This window comes from Camelus ferus, chromosome 6 (assembly GCF_009834535.1).
Source record: "Camelus ferus isolate YT-003-E chromosome 6, BCGSAC_Cfer_1.0, whole genome shotgun sequence".
Taxonomy (NCBI): Eukaryota; Metazoa; Chordata; class Mammalia; order Artiodactyla; family Camelidae; genus Camelus; species Camelus ferus.
Window position 1 is genome coordinate 28,904,378 of NC_045701.1, and position 22,068 is coordinate 28,926,445.

At 38.5% G+C, this 22,068-nt stretch overlaps 1 protein-coding gene and 1 pseudogene across 1 annotated transcript in view; one reads left to right on the plus strand and one right to left on the minus strand.

Annotated features, from left to right (window-relative positions):
* AVEN (apoptosis and caspase activation inhibitor) overlaps positions 1-22,068 on the minus strand; it is a 153,257-nt gene that overhangs the window by 91,307 nt on the left and 39,882 nt on the right. The window lies entirely within an intron of this gene.
* On the plus strand, positions 17,058-21,555 carry LOC102522538 (annotated as a pseudogene).

Consider the following 22,068-nt stretch of genomic DNA (forward strand, 5'->3'; position numbering starts at 1 on the left):
CCTGCAAATAACATACAGGTAAAAACACAGATTCCTTTCTTCCAGCCAAAAAGACTAACAGGGAAAAAAAATGAACATTTTCACAAGCATTTTTGAACCTGATTCCAGCTACCTCTCTGCTCAGCTCTCTTTTTCCTCCCCAAATACGTCACTTCACTGTCTGTCAAAACAACTCTTGCCCACTCTACCTGATCACATTCTAAAGCTGCTGCTTTTCCTGGATTCACTTCTCAATGACAAGCTGCTCAAACACGGAGCACCTATTAAACCGAATGTGATCAGCTGCTCCTTCCTTTTTTCTTTTCAGGGCACACTGTTGTCCATCAGGAAAAGTAATTAATGGGTTTATTATGTATGAAAGCGTCATCCCATCAGTTTGCTGTCTGGTTTGAATAGCTCGTATCAGCTCTTCATTCATGCCAAGTGTGCTCACTGTCCGGAGATGATGATAAAGCCGTACCTCTTTTTGGATTTTTCCCTCGCTAGTCACCAGTGGACCAGAACTCTGTGTTACAGAAACACAAGGAAGACAGAAGAAATCACTTCATCCTCTACAGAAAAGAAGCTGATGGACTGAAAAGTTGGTCAAGGGAGAAACAAGGAAAGCCAGAGAGTGCAAGAGAGCATCCCTGCTTTTAGTCCAGACAATTTTTTTTGAAAGCAACTTGATTCAGGAGCATGTGTAAATCTGAAATACGGACAGAACTTTTGCAGAACATAAAACGTCTATAGAAAGAGCCTGGATTTCTCCTTGCTGATACATTCAATGAATTTTTAATAAGTTCTGAACACTCAAGTTGTCTGTGGTTGGATCAACGGCTGGTATCAGAGAAAGGCAAAATTCCCCCTTCTATTTCTATAAATCTATCCAAATGGAACCTTCATCTATTGCGTGCTGTCCTAACTAATCCTGCAGGATTACCAAGAATACAGACACAGAGACTCGGCAAGAAAGAGAATACAGTGGTAAAGGAAAACACGAAAGGAAGCTGAGAAGGCATTCAGATACCGAAGCTGTTTTCAATTGGAATTCAAATTACTCAGCTTCAAACAAACCACTGCCAGGTAAGATTAAATTTTATAACATTAATTTATGTGTTGCCTGTTGAAACTCAACCTGCGATGCTGTGAATGAGCCAGTAGATTTGAATTTCATGTGATCCTCCCTTAAGCTTTGAGCAGAGTTAAGCCTTCTGAGGTAAACACTTGTCCTTACTTATGCTGCATAAACTAACCATTTGTAACTAGATAAGAAAATACCCCCCCAAATTCCATTCATTTTTCATTAGATTTGTCCCATCTTTGTCTTCCTCTTAAAAATCCCAATTCTGTTTTATTTAATAGCTTGGAAAAAATGGATGAAGAGAGCCCTGAATGGGGCACAAGAGACATTCAGATGCTGTTTACCAGTCATATTCTAATAAATTTGCTTCCCAGGCACTTGTAAAACAAAGAAAAATTACTGCATTTTTAATATTATTTCTATTGATGCAAAAGGACAAAGCTCAGTGACTGATCTTTACCATTAGCAAACAAACAAACAAAAAAACAAAAAACCAGACACCTGACGTCAGTCTCATTCACACTCAAGAAAAACAATCGCCAGCAAACTAAGGTAGAAAGGGGTTAATTTACCCTGAGGTTCTGGGAATATTTTTATAACACTTATAAATGAGGACATTTTTCTGATTAAACAACAGAACAAAAAAATGTCTGGTATCTTAATGCCTCGAAAGCTTTAACTCAGGTCAAATGGCCCACACTGCAAAATGCAAAGACCTCTGAAATCATCAAAGAATTTTAAAAGGTTCAGTGCCTTTTAGAAAGTCCCTAGAAATCACTCCATAATGAGATTTTTAGAAAGACTGTCTTATGTTTAAAAAAAAAAAAAAAAAAAGGATTTGTCAGAATTTTAATTCCCTACACAGATTTCTAGCAAAAATTCAACCATAATAGTTTTCAAATAACTTCTCTAGGAAAAGTTTAAAGCTTAATCTTTTCATAAAGAAGCCCTACAACAAATAATGGGCTTCTGTGAGCTTAGAAGACAGAAGATAAGGAAAACAATAAAGGCAAACCACACTAATACAGAGATCTTTGATAATAAGGAAATTTATATAAATTTATCTAATTATATCTGTACCTGTCTGAAAGAGTCAAATTTGAAATTCTTCTCTTCCATTTCCCTGAATTCTTTCATTTTTCAAATTTTAATTAGTAAATTGCATGATCCCATCACTTTTTTCAAGATAGTCTATAAATAACCTTAAATATCATAAATCTTATACATTTAAATTCATTACAGAAATTCACCCATCATTTTCCAGTAAAGGAAAGCAACAATTTAAGTACAAGCAATAACAGTGTAGTGTACCAATCTGTTGCAGAAAAAAATGTTTATTCAGAAATTTCAAGATACTTACTGTGTATGCCAGCCCTAACTGAAAGTACTGTTATTTATCTACACTGAGACTTACTTAAACCCTTAAGGATACTTTTCATCTTCTTTCCTTCTTATTATGATATATTTTATAAACTGACATCCTTTGAAAATATGCACAGATTTTGTAAGTAAGAAATATTAATATTTCAACTCATAATTAAAGAATTTCCTAATTAACTTGGACCAAAATATGAGATTAATATTATGCTCAATTTGTTTCTAATAAATAGAACTGAAGAGGGTATAAAATTACGTTCCTGAAGTCTTCTATATACTCACTGGAATGTACACCGAGACTCCTGTCCCACCAGTGTGGGGACTTTGCTTCTGTGGCTTACCTCCTAATGACAGTGGATGGGCAGCCCCTCCTCCACTTCAGCCCTGGTCAGCAGCAGTCCCAGTGACTCTTCATTCTCTCTCCTATCTAATTCAAGGTTTTTCTCTTTAATAATCCATCCTGAATAATGATTACTGAGGTTTAAAGAACAGCTTTCAAAAAAAATCTCTACAGCAATTTGGAATAATCTACATTTTCTTCTTCACTTTGGTGAAAAAGAATAAAAACAGCTAATTTTTAACACATCATTTATCAATGATTCAAGCTGAAAACTGCTCCAACTTTAGCATCTCATTAGGTACAAATGGATAAGGAATTTTATGCTAGTACCTGAAGATTTGGTTTATTTATGGGAGTTTGTGTGTTTATGTTTGTATTCGTGTGTGTGTGTGTTGATAGATTTAACAAGTAAAGAGATTTTGAACATGCTTGGGAAGTACTCAATGACTGCCTAATTCTTTCCATAATTTAAAATTATTTTATGCACACACACAGTATAAAATTATTATCCTATGAAAGTAATAGGATTGTGTATGGTGTATTATTGGATCCTTTCATAGAAATGGAGCAAACATTTTGGTAACTGTGTCCCTACAATATTTATTAGATTCTCCTCATTTAAAATCATCCAAAAGCTATAAACTTTCTATTTAAACCAGGAAAATAGAAAAGTAGGAGTATAAGTCAAAATAAAACACATCCATTTAGTGTCTTTACTGACTTTTTTAGATTGGTATGTCATCTTTGAAACAGCAAGCAACATAATTTTGCATCTGAAAGTAGAAATATATCTGAAGTTCATTTTTAAGTGTTAACATTTAATTTAAAGGCACCAGCCCTACAAAATATTTTTAATTCAATAAATATTTACTGATGTCTGCATTATTATAACTTTCACATTTTTCCTTAGAATTTTTGAAAGAATTTCTTTCATTCCAGTATAATACAATAGATTTTGAAGCTTAATTCAACGGGATATTTCAACTAGTGGCATATTTGTTTCTTATTATGGTTAACTTTTCTTCATGAAGTGACCCCATTTGAAGAAGGCTGACTGTTCAGCATGGAGATTTATCTCCTCTCAGCTTCTTCCTGCTGGGAGAGAATCATCCTTGGCTGTGACATCACAACCTGAGCCGGGCAGCGGCTGTGATATCGCACAGACAATTATACCCTCTCAGTGTGAACTAGCTGCCAGAGAGATGTGAGCACTGTCATTTCAAGCCATTTCACAGAGACGCTAAAGAGATGCATGGCAGGGGCTGAGCGAGGGAAAGATGCTTGCACTGCATCGGTCACTTTTACAGCATCAACTGTGAAGGATAAAAGTACCGTTTCCCAGTTTACTTCATTAATAATTTAAAAGAGGGAGTAAACGTCACATTAATAAAATTCACAGAGGATGATAAAGTGGGAGTGATGAAAATCTCAGTGAGCAACCAGACAGTAAAGGAAGGTTCCTACATAGAGAGCTAAGGGATGGGGTGCACAGCTCCACCTTGGTTCAAACAAAAAAGGTGAAAATTGTGAAACTGGGAAAATTATCAATACACTCAGAATAGGAAAGAACCTGTCTGAATGAGAAAGGGACTCCTACAGATAGACTGTAAAGTGATCCGTGACATAGATCAATCAGTGTGAGGCATACAAGCCAGAACTGTCACGTGGGAGTGAGGAGGAAGCTAGTAACTGTTCTTTTAAGAAAACATGAATTCAAAAAAGAAGAGGACTCTCTTTAATAACCAGAACTATTGGGTGTGTTCTATAAAAGTCTTCAACAAAAGTTTGCAAAAAAATAAAAAATAAAAACAATTTGGGAGTTAAAGCACACCAAAGGAGACAAACTGAGCTCCTCTTCCAAACACAGACCATCTCACCTCTTTTTATCTTTTATGTAGCTCTGGCTGCAAAGGACAGAGCAGAACAACCAATCCTCCCACAGGGAACACTTGTGCAGTTCATCCTTTGCTTAGCTGCAGTCGCCCCAATTCAAAATATCAGTCATTTACTCAGAGCCATAAAGATTACATGCAAAAAAACAAACAAACAAACAAACAAACCTCCACGAATGACTAGAAGCCAAGCTGAAGCCTTATCATCTAGAGTCACACAGTTTGCATGAAACAATGCTGTGCCAGAGAATTCCTGGAGCATTTTGCAGTCCCATGTACTGGTTAATTACTACCCCTTTATTATTCAACAGTTGTTGGAAGACCCTGCCAACTTCCACTTTTCAAATGGTATTGGAGGTATTAGCGAAAGAGCTCAAGAATCCAGAGCAAGCATGACCACCTAGACAGACTCACGGCTTGATGTCACCCTGTTGTCATCATCAGAACACGTGGGCTTCTCATTTACTGATTATCATTATAGGAATGTAGCATCCAATAATGTGCTCCTCAAGCAGTAAAAGTCAGACAGCTTCCAGTTCAGTTATCCCAATAAACACCTTTAAGCTGTTTATAGAATTTTCTTGGTGCAATAATTAAATATGCTGGTGGATGATCTAAATCTATCAGGCTTAGTACAGAACAGGTGCCACTAACATTTAATCCTCCATCAACTGCACGTCTCCCCTCATATGTGTTGCAAGGACACAGTCCTCTGCACGGAGTAATTTCTGGGTAGCTTGTGGTAATATCTACAGAAGAGTTTTTCATGCCTAGAAACTTCCACAGCATTTTGGTAACACTTCTTTTATAACATCTTGTTAGATTGCACTGAACATCTACACATATGCTTACCTTGCCTATCTCACTCCGCATCCTCATGGCTGAGGGCTGCAGGAACAAGGGCCACACCTCACTGATCTGTCTATTCCCCAGGTAAGCACAGGACTAGTCAGTCAATAGTCAAGTCAATGTGGAAATGTACCCTAATACATTCTCAAGCACAATCTCATCAAACAGGCAGAAGAATAGTGGTCCTGAAATACACCTCAGCTTCAACTCACTGGTAATAAACAACCAAGACCAACACAAAAGAGTCTCAATGTGGGGAACGTTTTGGAGCAGTTGTACAGAAATAGTGGCTATAAAAAGGTCAGACCTGTTAAGCATATTACCTGATATTATGAGGTGCGCAAATACAGGACAGCAAATACATCCCTCACAGTTTTGCTGTATTTGATACATGGAAATCGCATTTGCCATACCATACTGTGATCTAGAACTTCGTCCAGAAAGATCGAAACTGACCTTGCTATGAGAAGGTGCTTACAGGAGAATTTGGATAAGCATTTTGCAAGAGAAACGGAAGCAATACTGTCATCTCCTTTCTACTCAAAGATGAGAATGGGGAAGTGACATATGTGCAAATCTTACGCTGAGTCTACACTCAGTGTCTATGTAAGGAATGAATCTATGCAGGTATCTCAGTCAAGTCTCCTTTCTGAGTCTGAGGGCTATCATATCAGATTTATCTGTTATATCTATGCCAATAGTGGTGATCTCTTTCAGAGTAGGGACAAAAGCTATAGTCCATACTGCACCTGATCCTCTGATAGAAGTTAAGGTGAGAAGAGTGTTGAAGCAGGCCCGCATCACTCTAGAACCCATCACCATGTGTGTTGTGGTGGAGTCAGCTCCAGTCTCTGGAGATGCTCAGGGTATGTGAACGAATGCATTCAAAGTCTTCATAGAAATCTCTGGTCTGATGTTGGTGTGCACAACATAAGATTTTTTTTGACCTTTATCCTATCGTTTTCTAGCAGTGTTACATTCTTGCAAACAGGATCTCAGATAGACCGGTAAGATAAAGCACTTAAAACTGGACCTGCCCTGTGTGGGCTGAGATAGAAAGCCTGGAGCCCTGCTGGCCAGAAGGTCCCCTTCTCACCCCACCCCTCCTTGCTCTCCCTCCCCACGCTTCCTGGAAAGGCTCCTGAGGTGTATTTGTTTTAACTGTCCTGCCATCTAGAGGATCCACAAAAATACTCCTCTCTGTTGTAACACGCAGACTTGATGCCATATAGACATTTAGCCCAAGACTCTAATCTAAAATTCCTTGAATGAGTTATGTCCAGCCTGAGCTTTTGCTAGCCCAAGTGGGCCGGGCTGCAAAACAGTGCTGGTTAGACATGCAGAATGCTACTCAATTTTTCTGTTGTCTCAACAAGGAGTGAGCAACTAAGACCCAGGGTTCAAATAAATCACCAGTTGATAAACAAGGACTACACATCTATAATTTGGGCTAGATATTCTAACCCAGGAGCAAAATGAACAAAATCTCAGAAAATTGTATCATCTGCAATCAAGAAGTAAGGCCTAGAAAAGAAACAATGAGGAATTGTCATAAGAGCATGTAATCTTTGCATGATTTCTCTGTTGTGAGAAATCAACAGAGTTTAATTGTTAGAAATGCCAAGCAATGTCTTTAAAATATTATTTCCCTTATATACAACGCTATGCCAAACATTTTGACTGCCTTCAGCTGATGCCAGGTTTGTGGGCTCTGTAATTTACTTTGGGAGTGAGATAGGACTCAAGGATTTAAACTACAAATATATATAACTAAATTTTATATCTAGCAGGAAAGAGTAGATAAGAGTGACCTTTTTTTTTTGCCCAGAGGAAGTATCATTTTCCATCTCCCAAAAACATGTTTCAAATTATGCTAACACACCAGCTATGTAACAATTTATTCATTTCCATTCATTGATCATCCCAGCACTATTTCCTGTTTACTAAGGAATCATCACGATTATTCCAAAATCTCAAATGGCTATTTTGAAGCCAATCTCCCAAGCGAGCAATGTCTTTTTCCCTCTAAAACATTTTAAAATATTTTGAAATATATTCTTGAAATTCCATTTATTTTTAAATATTTTATTTTGAATTATTTCAAACAGATGACCAATATCCATGTACTTTCCACCCAGCTTTAACAAGTATCAGTTTTTTGCCACCTTTGCATCAGATTTTTTATGACCCCTCTATAAACAGGTCTGTGAAGAAAAACTCCAGTAGGCGATACAACTGTATTCTTTGACATAAGGGTATTAGGAGCTGTTAGACTCCACATCTTTAAGGTTTTTAAGGATCAGAAAGCTAATTCATTGTAGAACTAACTTCATTACAAATATTTTAAATAAATGTAAATAGGAAGACAGAGACAAAGACATTTTAAAATGTATTGTACCCTTCCTGTCTCGGGTGCCTGGATGAACTTTCAAAATAAATGTCCTAGACAACAGAACCATAGGCTAGTTTCTTTTACCTCCTTCTGTGTCTGCTTCCTGTGGTGTAGTGACATCCTGGATAGAAATAAAATAACCAATATCACAGAGTCTCTTGGGAAGAAAACCAACTCTAAACAGGGATTTTTTATGGAGAGAAGAGATACCTAAACCTGTGGTCACAAAGGCACAAACTAGTTGCAGTAAGGTTAATAATTGTGTTTTTTTAAAAAATGTATTTTGGGCTCAAGTCGATACCAAAGAACTAGGAAGAGTGAAAATGTGCATCTCCTCACTCGAATGACAGTCGGAAAATCGAGCCACTGCCCTTTTTAGAAACAAAATAAAACAAAAAACACAACAATAGCTATATTTAAAAGGAACACAAAGGCTGGACTTCTTCCGGGGAAAGGGAAGCTCGCTTAACAATTGGGAGTGAGTGCGGATATTTTCATCCCTTAAAAGATACTGTTTCTCATAGGCTGCTACCTTGTCATCTGCTGAACTTACCAACAAGCGCTGAAGATGAGACAGTCAGACAACCCCTCCCTCCTCACTGCCCCTCCTGCTATCCCCTCGCCTTTATCCACAAGCACAGGAAATACTGCACATCGCAGGAAGCTCCGGTTTGATATGTTCACATCCTCCCTTGTTAGGAGGCTCTGACAGCACACTTAGAGCTGGGGGGCTGTGTCCCAGCCCGATGGCTTCACTGAGCACAAGTCATACGTTCTCGCTCCCTCAAGGGCACTCTGAAGGAAAGGATGGCCAAGCATGTTTTCCTTTTCAATACATCCCTATTATCTGTGTCTGTGAAATTTTGAACCTGGAAACTTTCTACGAATGGAGCATCACAGGCTTAAATCAGAAAGACTATTTCAGAATTCACTGCTCCCTATTTAAAACTACAAATGAACTGGCCCCAGAAAAATTGCAGGGGGATCAGAGTAGACGATGAGAGAAGAAAATCTCACTCTAGGCAGAGATCCAGTATAGGCTGGCCATTCTGAGCAAAGTGGCACTTGTGTATTATTAATATTTCCCAAACAGCCTCTGAACACGTCGTGGTACTAGACTATGGTAAATCCATTATCCATTGTAGACAGAGGAGGTCTCTCTTGAGATCAAAAAAAAAAAAAAAAAAAAAAAAAAAAAAAACCACAGGAAAATTGGTCCCTAAAGAGTCTGAGAAAAACAAAAAAACAAATCAGAATCAGTCTCAGTTTTTCCCTTTCCATGGCTTCTACACCCAAGAAACATTAGAAGAATATAAATCACAAACATGGAGACCAGTGAGTAATACTCATTTCTACACTGAAGTCCCAAATCTCAAACGTGAAAATGGATAGAAGAAAAAGATGTATGTCCGTATCAGGCAAGAGTAGAGAGGAGGGGCAGCAGAACAAGACCAAAAACAAACACACACAATAGATAGGGCTTTGGGGCTTATGCGGTATCCAGGTTTCTTTTTCATCCTATATGAACATGTTTAGGAAAGTCTACATCCTTGAGGAATACTCACAATCTTTAACTCTGAAAAAAAAAAAAAGGCACTTCTACCTTCTCTCTACATACCAGTCTGATCGTCGTTCACCGCAGAACACACAACTCCAAAGGGATCAATTCAAATTCCTCTCCAAATAAAAACTGGAATTCCACGGAGTGTCTACTGTTAGGATTCAGAGACCACACTATCTCATGAACCTACAGAAAAGATATTTATCTGAGCAATTCATCTCCAACAAATATCTACATGGCCTTAGGTTAAACCCCAACTCATATGAGTCTCCCCTTCCCAATTTGAAAAGTGATATGTAAGATTGTTTCAGGGTGTACATTCTATGATGCCCCCTTGAAGAATGAGGAAAATGACATCAAAAGTTCAAAATGCACCAACTTCACTCAACTAAGAGCAGTTAGTTTGTCAGCCTTGGGGATCTTAAAGGGTGTGCATAGAGAAGCAAGAGAGATTTTCAGTGGTCAAGAAAAAAGCAACTTATGTGTGGCTGCATATTTTTATGTCAACTGCTGGTTACTGGAATAGCAGGAGCAACCCAAGAGATTTAAGACTGGATATTAGAAGAAATCATTCAGGTGAACATTTACTTGCTTTAGTGACGAATTTATCATATAATGACAGTTTTCAATTCTCTATTCTCTGGATTTCAAAATAAGAAGCAACTCACTTTTTCACTATGATTTTGAGTGTTAAAGCAAAAAAAAAAAAAAAAGGAGAGTATAAGAACAACAGGGGAGAAGACTCAAAATATTCTGGTAGAATTAGTGCTATTTTTTACATGATCCGACAGTAAATTGGTACAGCTCATAGCAACCAGGCACAGTGGAGATGAGGCACAGAACATCAGACATGCAGAGGTGAAGATACATTGTGTTAAAGTTACATCAGGAACAGCAAATTCTTATTTAGGAGCAGCACTGTATAGCTGACAGACATGCACCCTCCTACACAGACCAGATTTAATAATATCTTTTTGTTAGCAGCATACCTTTCAAGCACCAGTGCACTGGGAATGTCTCAACTTGACAAGACCTCACTGAGCAGCCTGTTCTAAAATGATTTCACTCCACCTGTTGCTTTACTGATACAAGGGTGTTTTCCTAGTATAGTCCTCCACGTGAACGCTCCAGATGGACTGCCTCCCAAGCAATGCTCCCTCTGATTTCTCCAGTCGTGGCCAGACGGTCATATGCAACATGAGCACAGAGTATGAACATCAAACATACATGTACGGAGTTCCCAGGAGAGGTACCCTGAGAGCAAGCAAAGTATAAATGAGTACATAAAAGCCTTGGGCACCACAACAGGTAGTCAAGTACCTAAATGGGAAAGAAAAGGGAGCACCAAAGAGAAAAAAAGAGGTGGAAGTCTAAAGATAGAGCCTGTCCGACAACTTGGCCCATTTATCATTATCACCGAGAGAGCCCAACATGACTTCCCGCTGAGTAGAGGTATAGGCAGTTATCTTAGCTGTTCCCAAATCCCACTTACACCATATCCAAACTAAAGCATCAAGAATAGAATGAACTAATATGCATTACCATTCTGACTTCAAAATATAAGGAAAATATATAGCTCTCATATTGTTAAATCTAGCCTACCCTAAAAATGACAGCACGAGAGCCTCCAATGAAAACACAAAAAAAGACTAACCTGGGATTCAGAAACTCTTTGCAATACGGATCATTAAGTTGCCGGAATGCCCAATGGTCTATTGAGGTTACACTGAGTTTACAATCACAACTTTTTCCAAGACTCCTGCAAGCCCTGGCAACAATCCCTTTGGATTTGCTCTCAAAGTTATGGGACGATCTCTAAATAAGAAACCCAGAAGGTAATGTGAAAAATATTAACCATAGTTATGCCTTGTCAATTTTCCCAATAAGCAGCAGATGAATTTCATTTACACATACACAGCATACGTAGCTTAACACATAATTATCTTTTTGCTTGAGTTAATAATTATCAGCTATCAAGAAAGACTCATTTCCGTATCAGAGCTCCTGAGTACCTCTGTCATAATAATCTAAGTCAGCTGAAATAAGTCCCTATTTTGTTTTCCATATTTTTCAGCATAAATGAGACAAGTAGCAAGAAACCAGAGTAATGTTTCCATTCACATGATAAGAGCAAAAGGCACCAAACTATCCAACAGAGATAATTTTTTTAAGTAGCTATAAGTTTTGCCTTTGCTCTTTTTTTTTTAAACTACAAGAGGGGTAGGGGGTGGGATATAATTGTTCCCAAAGCGCGAAATGACTCATTTTCTATACAATATACCCAAAGGGCCTACTGCTGCACAGCCAACGTGTGCAAAGTCAGAAAGTAAGAGTTCAGTAAAGAACAGTGATGGGTTTTGGAATCAGGCTGATAGGAAAGTACACTGCAGTTCTGTCATGTACTAGTTATATGACGTTAGGAAATCACTCAAACCTAATTTGTAGGTTTTACAGAATCTCAAGTATAAAATGGTCTAACACCAACCCTGCAGGATTATCTTGAAGTTAAATAAAATATTGTACATCAAGTGCCAAATAGCTAGCCAGGTGCTCTATAAACAAGAACGATTTTAACACATTTGTTTATATCTACACCTCATCTACTCCCTCTATCCCAAATTAACATAGTTATTGTAACTCCACCTAAGTTAACATGAAATGATCCCAATACATTTCACCACAATGTTGCTTTCTCCACTGCAAATTCCTGCAAGAGTACCCCCCTCCCAACCTCCAACCCTTCTCACCCAAACCCGACTCTGATGACCTCAAGAATTAGAAGTGCTGTGCTTTGCAAAATCAGAAGAAATAAATGAAAGTATTTCTGACAATAGTTCATCATTAAAATCTGCTCTGGAGCAAAGCAATAACATATGGTTAAGAGGCTAAATTTCAGTCCAACGGTCAAATTCAATTTGACTGACTGCTATTAAATCACTGCTGCCAAATCATGATCATGTTTTTTTAATGATCTTACAAATTTTTTTTAATGCTAAAAAGCCCTTACCCACATCTAGCACTATACCAAATAACTACTATTCCAGATTTTCCCTTACTCAAACTTTTAAGCAAAAAATATGTTTAGATTATGGGGCTGCTGAGAATAGCAGTACGGAATAAGTTGTTATGTCATACATCGAAATGTCATAATGTTTTTCCTCTTATCATTCTAAAAGCACATTAACCACATTATCTCTCTGGACCAGCCCCTGTTTAGCCAGCACCCTTGGGGCAACAATGGCTACCCTAGAATTATTCCAATTTCCATGGAAGATCAGCCAAAAAGGCAGTATGTGTTGGGATACCTGCTGGCTCACTGAAATATGCCTTCTCAACTATCAACTCCTACTGGGTTGCTTTTGGAAGACTGCACCTCTTGATTGCATGAGACACCGTGACTTCTTTTGCATAAGAAGCACAACATTAAACGAAGCTTTTCTGATCAACGGATTTTAGAATGTATACAAGTCATTTGGAACGTAGCTATTCATTATATATACATACATATATACACCTACATATACACACATACCTACCTATACATATGGGTGTGCATATATACACACACACACACATATATATGTACCTACTTACTTGGTAGCCAACAAGTGCTAAGAGATAAAATGAGCATTTTGTAACTGATTAACCAATTATTGATGTTTTACCTTGCTTAACAAATGTAACCTCATTCATCCCATTCAGTTAATATACATGCTTCTACTCTTCAAAGAAATTAACAGAAGGGTCAATGACACAAGAATATGACCATTTATACTACAGATAGCTCTGCAATAAAGCACAGACAAGTTTAAAAAGCTGAATGTTTAGTCACTGCAGGCTGACTTCTTGTCTTGGGCAATTCTTGGCCTCATTCTGGGAGAACTGGTTCCCTTGAGCCTTCAAGGAGAAACAGGGTATTTGCACAGCCTCAAAATATTTCCCCCAACATATTATTTACTGTCATTGTTTTAACATATGCTCACAAATTCCTTGATACTCCTCCCTTGAGTAGGTGAAGTTTAATTCCCACCCCCTGAGTGTGAGTAGGACTCAGTGAACAGAGAATAGGAAGTCACCACAGTGGAGAAACCTGACAGATACCATCTTCATCGAGTGATCAGAGTTAACATTATCAGCAATGTCATGTTGATATCATGTGTGCCAACAAGAAAGGCACATCTTATCTGTGGTATTCCCCAAAAAATCCATAACCTCAATCCAATCATGAGAAACATCAGAAAAACCCAAGTGGAGGAACGTCCTACAAAATACATAACCACTATTCTGCAAGTGTCAAGCTCCAGAAAAGAATTAAAAACTGTCACAAATTAGAGGAGACTAAGGAGGCAAATAAATGCAACGCGGTATCCTGAGTTAAAACAACAAAGGGACTTCGGGGCGGGGGTGGGGGGGCATTCAACTGAAATCTGCAGTACACCAATGTTAATTTCTTAGTTTTGATAAATGTGCTGTTTATTTAAGATGTTATTTAATATGCGGGGAAGTGTATAAGGGAACTATCATTGCAACCTCCTCTAAAAAACAATCTAAGAAGTTTTAGGTAAATAAAAAGTTCAAAAATAAATAATTGAGCCTTAATATCACTTAGTATTAAATGAATCCACATACAAGATACTCTGCAACTCGACCACTTTCCTCACTTGTTGGAACAGATATATGCTAGGTTGCAAAGTGAGTTGCTTTTCATTGAAGACTATCTTCCCAAGATTACAGTTGTTTTTTTTTTTTAACTGAAGTGTAGTTGATTTACAATGTTAGTTTCAGGTGTACAGCAAAGTGATTCAGTTATACATGTACATATGTATATATTTTCTTTTCAGATTCTTTTCCATTATATGTTATTATAAGAAATTGCATATAGTTCCTGTCCTGTGCTATACAGTAGGTCCTTGTTGTTTATCTACCTTATATATAGTAATGTGTGTCTGTTAATCCCCAACCCCTAATTTATCCCTCCTTGCCCTTTCCCTTTTGGTAACCATAGTTTGTTTTCTATGTCTGTGATTCTGTTTTGGGTTTGTAAATAGAATTTGTATCATTTTTGTTAGATTTTCATATAAGCTATATTATATGATATTTGTCTTTGTCTGACTTACTTCACTCAATATAATAATGTCTAGGTCCACCCATGTTGCTGCAAATGGCGTTACTTCATTCTTTTTTATGGCTGAGTAATATTTCATTCTGTGTGTATACACACACACACACACATATATCTTCTTTATCCATTCATCTGTTGATGGACATTTAGGTTGTTTCCATGTACTTGGCTATTGTAAATAGTGTTGCTATGAACACTGGGGTGCATTTATCTCTAAAAGGAGACAAACTTTAGTAGCAAGTGTATGAACCACTGATGCAATATATCATAGCCAGTAGCCACAAAATCACACCCAGTAGCCACAAACAACAGTTTATTCATCCATTCAGCTAGCTTATAGTCGTGAACCACATGCTGTGTACTCTGACATATGCCAAGGATAAAAAGATCTACCCTTAACAGACAGAAAATCTAGTATGATCAGTCCAATAGCAATGCCCTCAGAAAAGCCTCCCTGACCTTCCCAGCCTCCCCCTTAGTTGTCCCACAACACTCTGTGCCTCCCACACTGAACTAAAATTGTTGGTTTTCTCACCTATATCATCTCATAAGTGATACTTGCCAAGGGCTATGCAGGTTCTGAGATTTACCTATTCGTAAGATAATAAGTTAGCCTATTACTGTTTCATGGATGCTGGCAGAAGGCATAAGCCTTCTGGATAAGAGACCAGGGACTTGATTACTCACAGCCAAAGCTTCCTGCTTATTTGTGTTGGTTCCTTTGCCCCCTCTGCCTTAGAGTGGTAGTTCAAAGAGCTCATCCTAGAATCATGTACATGCTGTGGGTTATGTCACAGGAAATGAACATTAAGCTTAGGAGACTCACTGTTCTTAACGGTAAGTGGAAGCAAGCCTGACCTTTGCCTAGGTGGGATGTTCCCTCATCCCGCATGGCTGCACACTGCCCCAGATAGAGGGTGGTCAGGGTCCTGCATCCCTGGCTTGTACAGCAAGAACCTGCAGGAATGCTCAGGACCCTTGTTGCCTCTCCCAACAATATTCCTGTGGTAGGGAGTTTTAGGCATTGCTGTACTCTGAGCACCTGGCCTGACACATGACACATGTAGACACGGGTTAAGTGTTTGTAAATGAATGAATACAGTTAGGAATCCTGAGTTTGAAGTCAAGGACAGCTGGTCGATATTATGACCATGTACACAGTCATTTAATCTCCTTAAACTTCATCCTCTTTAATTCCTAGGAAATGTTCAAAAATAGCTCAAGAAATGAAAAGATAATGAAAGAGTTCTCTCCAAGGATTTTTCCATCTCTAAAACTGGAAGTTTCTATAAATCTGTAAACAGCAGAATGCCACACAGCCAAGGTCTGTCTGATCGTGTCTCACAGATGTGACGCATGCTGTCTTCCCAACATGGGGGAAGAAATCTGTGATAACAAATTTAGAAATCTACTAATTTTGGTTATTCAAAGTTATTCATGATGACCTCAAATTTCACTATGAATTGCTGTAATAACTAAACTCCATAAACACAAAGCAGAAAACTCTTTATAATCCCAGAATTCTAAAGGAAAATACTAAAGCCACATAAATTATCCACTTAGCTAGCAACAGATGAATAGACAAAACCAACTCTCAAACTTCACGATTTTAAGAGACTAGCAGTGTTGTTATTATAAATGAAATATTTCCCTCCACGCACAACACGCAGGATGCAATATTTAAGGGATAATAGAGGGGGACAGGCTCTTGAGTCCCCTTCACAAGTACCAACAAAACAGTAAGATACAGATTCAATTTCCAAGAGGAATTCTCATCACAGGTTATGAAAAGCAGTAAACTGACATCCTCACTATTTGGGGAATGTACACCACACTCAGTCACGAAGTTAAGCAGTAGATAATGATATTTCATTAGCATCAATTCAACTCCTAGGTAACTGAAAATTCTGGGACCAATGTAGTGTTCTCATAACAAACCATGTGAAGGTATTCCTTCCATCCCACTTCAAATATGACAGCACACTAGGAAGACACAGTGGTAACCTCTATGTGTTCTCATCTTTTGAGTTATGTCGCCTTTCAACTGGAAAATGGACATTTGAGTTTTTCCTCATTTATGATATTGGCTTTTTTTAAAGAAAACCAAAAGAATGAGCATCACCAGGCAGTCCTTGGGTCTGTCTCTTACCTCAACAATATTGGGTGGAACAGACCCAACGATTTGCTCCCTGCTTGAGCCTCTGATCATCCTTTAATCTCCTCTCCAGCTGAAGCCTCCAGGACCATCTCCTTGCTTCTCAGAATAGTAACACCTTTTTTGTGGTTAGCTCCTTGTCTCCAATCAACCATGAGCTCCCACATCCACCAGAATTATTCCACCAGGTCAAAGCTGCCATCACCCACCTGGTCAACCTGCAGCTATGGGCTTCCCATACCTGTCTCTCTCTCCGGGCTTCTATTCCCACTGCAGAAGTACGGCCAGCCATGAGCTAGTGGAAAAATGCAAGGGTGCCAAACATCTCCAGAATATGCAAAACCAAGGCTGCAGCTGAGTCCTCTTCCAGGACGTGCAGAAGCTGCCTCAGGACGAGTGGGGTCACAGCCTGGGTGCCAACGAGGGGGCCGTGGCCCTGGGAGAAACCCTGAACCAGGGCCTGCTGAATCTGCATGCCCTGGGTTCACCCACAGAGACTCCCATCCCTGTGACTTCCTGGAGAAACACTTCCTGGATGAGGAGCTAAAATTCATCAAGGACAACCACCTGACCAAACTCCTCAGGCCAGCCTGAGACAGGGCTGGCTGAGGCCCCTCTGAAAGGCTCGCCCTTAAGCATGACTGGACTCCTTGGCCTCCGGACTTCTGCCTGAGTCTCTGCCTCCAGCCCAAAGGCAACTTCTTAACCAACCACAAACCCTCTCCCAAGCTGCAGACCAAATGGAAACAGCTTCCTTTTGCAGAAACAAATAGACAAGTGAATGTGAATCTTAGACAATGATATATACGAAGATTTTAATGCAGAGTATCAAGTGGGAAAGATGCCAACTTTGAATCCAGGCATACTTAAGTCTGAATCCTTACCCTGCTATATATTGTTACACACGTGAATTTTGTTCATATTATTTATTGTTATTTTTAAGGCTTAATTTCTACACATGCAGAGATAATGAAATCTACCCTACAGTTACAGTTCTGAATCAATGATACAGAAAGGAGTCTATGTGACACATCTTATACAGAGCCTGCACCCAGGAGGTACTCAGGAAATGGCAACACTTACTGTCATCAGCTTGTCAGCTTAACGTCATTTTTTCACAGGGTCACTAATGGCCACAGGGATCCATTTACACACATGTTCCTTGCTTATTTATCTTAAGCCTAACCCTTCTGAGAACACTGGATGTGTTAACTTAATGCACTTGGATAAAATAGAACCACTGCAAAATTTAAAGAAGCCAAGAGAACAGAATTATACGGTGAAAAAAAATTCCTTGATAAATCACCTTGCCTGTCCCTGTGCAGCGGGAAGGACCATTGTTGAATCCATTCTGGTCAAATAAAACCCAATTAATTTTGAAAGATTTCCAATCAAAATGATCCCCCAATACTTCCTTATATGCCCAGTTGACATCTCATGTACAAAATGCACACAAACATCTGACCTGTATCCCCTACACTTTAGATGAGCACATTTGGTCTTTTACCGTTGTTTTTAGGGCTTGAAACACATATGACAATTAGTAAATTACCTTTCAGGCTTTTTCCCTTGGCATCATAAACCTTTCATCAAAGATCTGATTTTTCCCATTTTTAATCATCTTTCAAGTTCTCTGTGTCACCTCTGTAGCCGTAGAGATTGAAAGAGGTCAATAAATCCCATAAAAGAGAAAATGAGCTAATGACATTCTGTTTTATATTCTAATTACATATGTCAGGATTATGTCATTATTTTAATGATAGCCCCATGTTAATGGCCTAATTTCAAACAGGACAACTGGCTTTTCTTGGTCATCACACTTACACACTCTACCCCAGCAGTTTGTTTTTCTTTGCCTACAAAATAATTCTTAACTCTGTATAGCACCTTCATAATTTTTCAATAATGCTACATGATCCCCACAACCATCCTGGAATTGAAGCAAGGCAGGTATTATTTCTAATTCACAGTTTTAAAAGATTAAAAAGGAAGTTCCAAGAGTTTCAATCCCTCAAGGACATGTAGCTAATAAGTGACAGTTGAGGTGACATCATTAATCAAATTCACCTTCCACTCTACTACCAAAATACACACAGTACATTTCAGGGGCACTTAATGAAACAGACGACTTTGTTATCACAATCCTAAGGTTATATTTGCCCTTTTCACAGCCTTTAAACTTATGTTTCATGCTTATTATATTAGAACAGGTTCCAAACTGACTTTCATTAAAGGCTTTACCAAAATAGCTCTTTTATTCTTTTTCTAGAGCAAGTAAAGAGAACTTATCAACTTCTATTTAAATATGACATGGATCAGGAGCACTCATTTGCTCTGCCCCCCAAAACCCTCCTTTATATGATGGTCATTTTTTAAAGGGAAGTATGAGTCCACAAGAGTAAAGAGACTGAGCGGGGAGACAGCAGCACTGAGAGCAATGTGTGAGATGCTGTTAACATGCAGATTTGATGACGCTGCCAGTTAGATGTTTATCCACCAGAACAGTATCTGGAACACAAGTCAAAACCCAAAAGATTCAATAATGTCCTGTCATTAAGATACTTCTAAGCAAGAATAATCAAGCTTATCTAATAATCTACATAAATAAACATTGGGTTCGTAAAATGAACCTGAGACACTTTGGTCACTGCTGATGGTCCTGTGGCTCAGCTCTGCAGGACTGGGCTCAGAGAGACAGCCACAACCGCCGAAAATGGAGACGGCGGGAAAATGGCTACTCAGGGACCAAAATCCATCATCAAACCAAGTATTATTTCAATGACTTTAATTTGCTATGAGAAACTTTTTAAGAAACAGATCAAACTGAATGAAAGCTGAGTACCTCTGGAGATAATAAAAGTCAACAGGTTGAATTGCCTACAGACGTTGATAGAAGTACAAAGGGAAAAATCAAAGTTAAAACTCATGGAAATATTCCAGGAGAGTGGCACCCTCGGAAAGCATGAAAACTCCTTGCCTTTTCCTATAACTTGCCCTATGCACCTCTTCCAACTGGCTGCTCCTAATTCATATCTTTTAATAATAAATCAGAAATCTAGGGGGAGAGGAAGACTCATGGAAATAAAGATAAAGTTAAAATCAGGAGCTTTCCATGCAAAATCCTCTCTGATGAGTATAAAATGTCTCTGATGACTGATGAATATACAAAGTGATGTAAAAAAAGATTCCTTTTTATAAAAGGCTTCTCAACTGATACAGCCCTTGGTGATAAAACAAAGATTAGAAGAAAAAGGTCAAGCACAAAATATTCAAATGAGAAACACCATATACAAAGCATTTAAGGGATCAGTATTTGCAGTGTCCGATTTTGCTAAAAAGTTGATGAGACCCCTGGCCAAAAGCATAAAGACATAGACCTTCTAATACTTTTCAAGGAAGATTAATTTGTGTAAAAAAAAAAAAAAAAAAGGAGAAAACAAAATAAAGTGTAATTTACACTGAGAGCTCAACAAGAAGGAAACAGACATGCTATAAATGCTGAAATGATATCTCTGGAAAAGACTGGATGTTTGCTGAAATTTTTGGATGACTTAGATGATGCAACCTGTAGAGACGATCTACATTTCCTTTCCCCACATTGTGGGGGAATAAAATGGACAGACTTTATCAAAGGAGCAAAAGAGGGAAACAATTCTATCTCATGAAAAAGCTAAAGAAGCACTAAAATAAAGCCGAAGAAGCCAATAAGGTAACCCACAATGGAGGAACAAAGAAGAGAGCTGGGAAGTACAAAGAGAGGTGCAAAAAACAGCACTGAAAAAAGTCACAGAGAATCAGCAAGAATCCTTCCACAAATGGAAATCGAAAGGTCACAGATCTAAAGGGAGCATAAAGGGAATTAAAGCTGCCTAGGCTGGGTTTGTTAAAGGAAACAGTTTCAGAGCAAGGAAAGGAAAACTGATAACGATGATGGACATGACAAAAATGAGGCAGCTGGACCAGTAAAGAGAGACAGAGAAGAACATTCATCAAAACAATAGAAAACACAGAATGGTGCCGGAGACCAGTAGGGGCAGCAAACAAGCTTCTAGGTATTCAGTTGTTTAATTATTGCTGGAGGTTTGAAAAAAGAAAAATCAAATTCAACCCACTTCAATGCCCAGCTGTAAGAAAGGAAAGAGTTGTGCTGTGTGTGGTCTAACCTGTCTTTTTGTTGTCATCGTCCAAATAAAGATTTTTTTATGTGTCGTTGTTTGTCTTATTTCAAATTATTCAAACATCAAAAGGGAAGGTTCTTCCACTAAACTGTCTTTGTTACATGAGATTATATTAGTGGAAAAAACTAGTAACATGCACACTGTATAAAAAGAGAAGAACAAAAAGAACTGAATCAATGAGGGCAAATCCGACTCAACTGTCCTGCTGCCTCATGGGAAAAGAGGTTCAAAGTTTAATTAAAAAGTACAGGCTGCCAGAGTGACAAGCTTTCTTTTCCCTTTCAGCCTAATTGCTGGCAAAAGGAGATGGAGGCAAAATACACATATAATATTATAATTAAAATCTACCCCCAAAATTACCTTTTCATAAAATTACCCTGAGGAAGACATATAGCTGCTTTTTTTTTTTGAAGGTCTAATTGGCTTTATTCAATGATTCACGAGTCAGGCAGCATCCCATCTAGTAAATAGAAGGGCTCTTCCTGTAACAGCTTTAAATAAAAATATGCCTGGACAACTGTGCTGAGCCCACCGTGGGCTAATGATTTCATCGGTACTTGTTCCACTTAAAATAAACAGCTTATAGACTTGCACATAAAAGATTTTGTCTCAAGTTTATTTTCAATATTGCTCCAGTGCATCCTGCTCACACTGTAAACATTTTTCTAGCTCTGGCTATCTGTGACATCTCGGGGGGAGAAAAGGATAAAGCATATGGCGTGATTTCAGTAACTCACCACTTGAAAAAAAGTGGGAGGCAGAAAATTTGCTAAAGAGCTAACTTTTTATGCCTGAATGTGAGAGTATCGTACCGTTTTCCAAGCTCATGAAACAGAGGTTAGAGCTGCAAGAACACTACTGTTCAAGAAGAAAAGCTGGAGGCATGACAAGCTACCAGCTGAAGGCTTACAGAAGGACTACTAAAAAGATTATCTGAAGACTCCCAAGCCTACCAGGAAAAGTAGGACTTCAAGCAAACTCATCCTCTTCCCATATCCTCCACTTATAAAAATGAGATGCCACTGTCCCTGGCCAGGACCTCAACCAAAGCAGAAAGCACCTGCATGTTGAAGACCCCAGCTGGCGGGTGCTGAAAAGGACTGCTTCCCCAAAAATGTTTCCCATGGTCTACGGTAGTA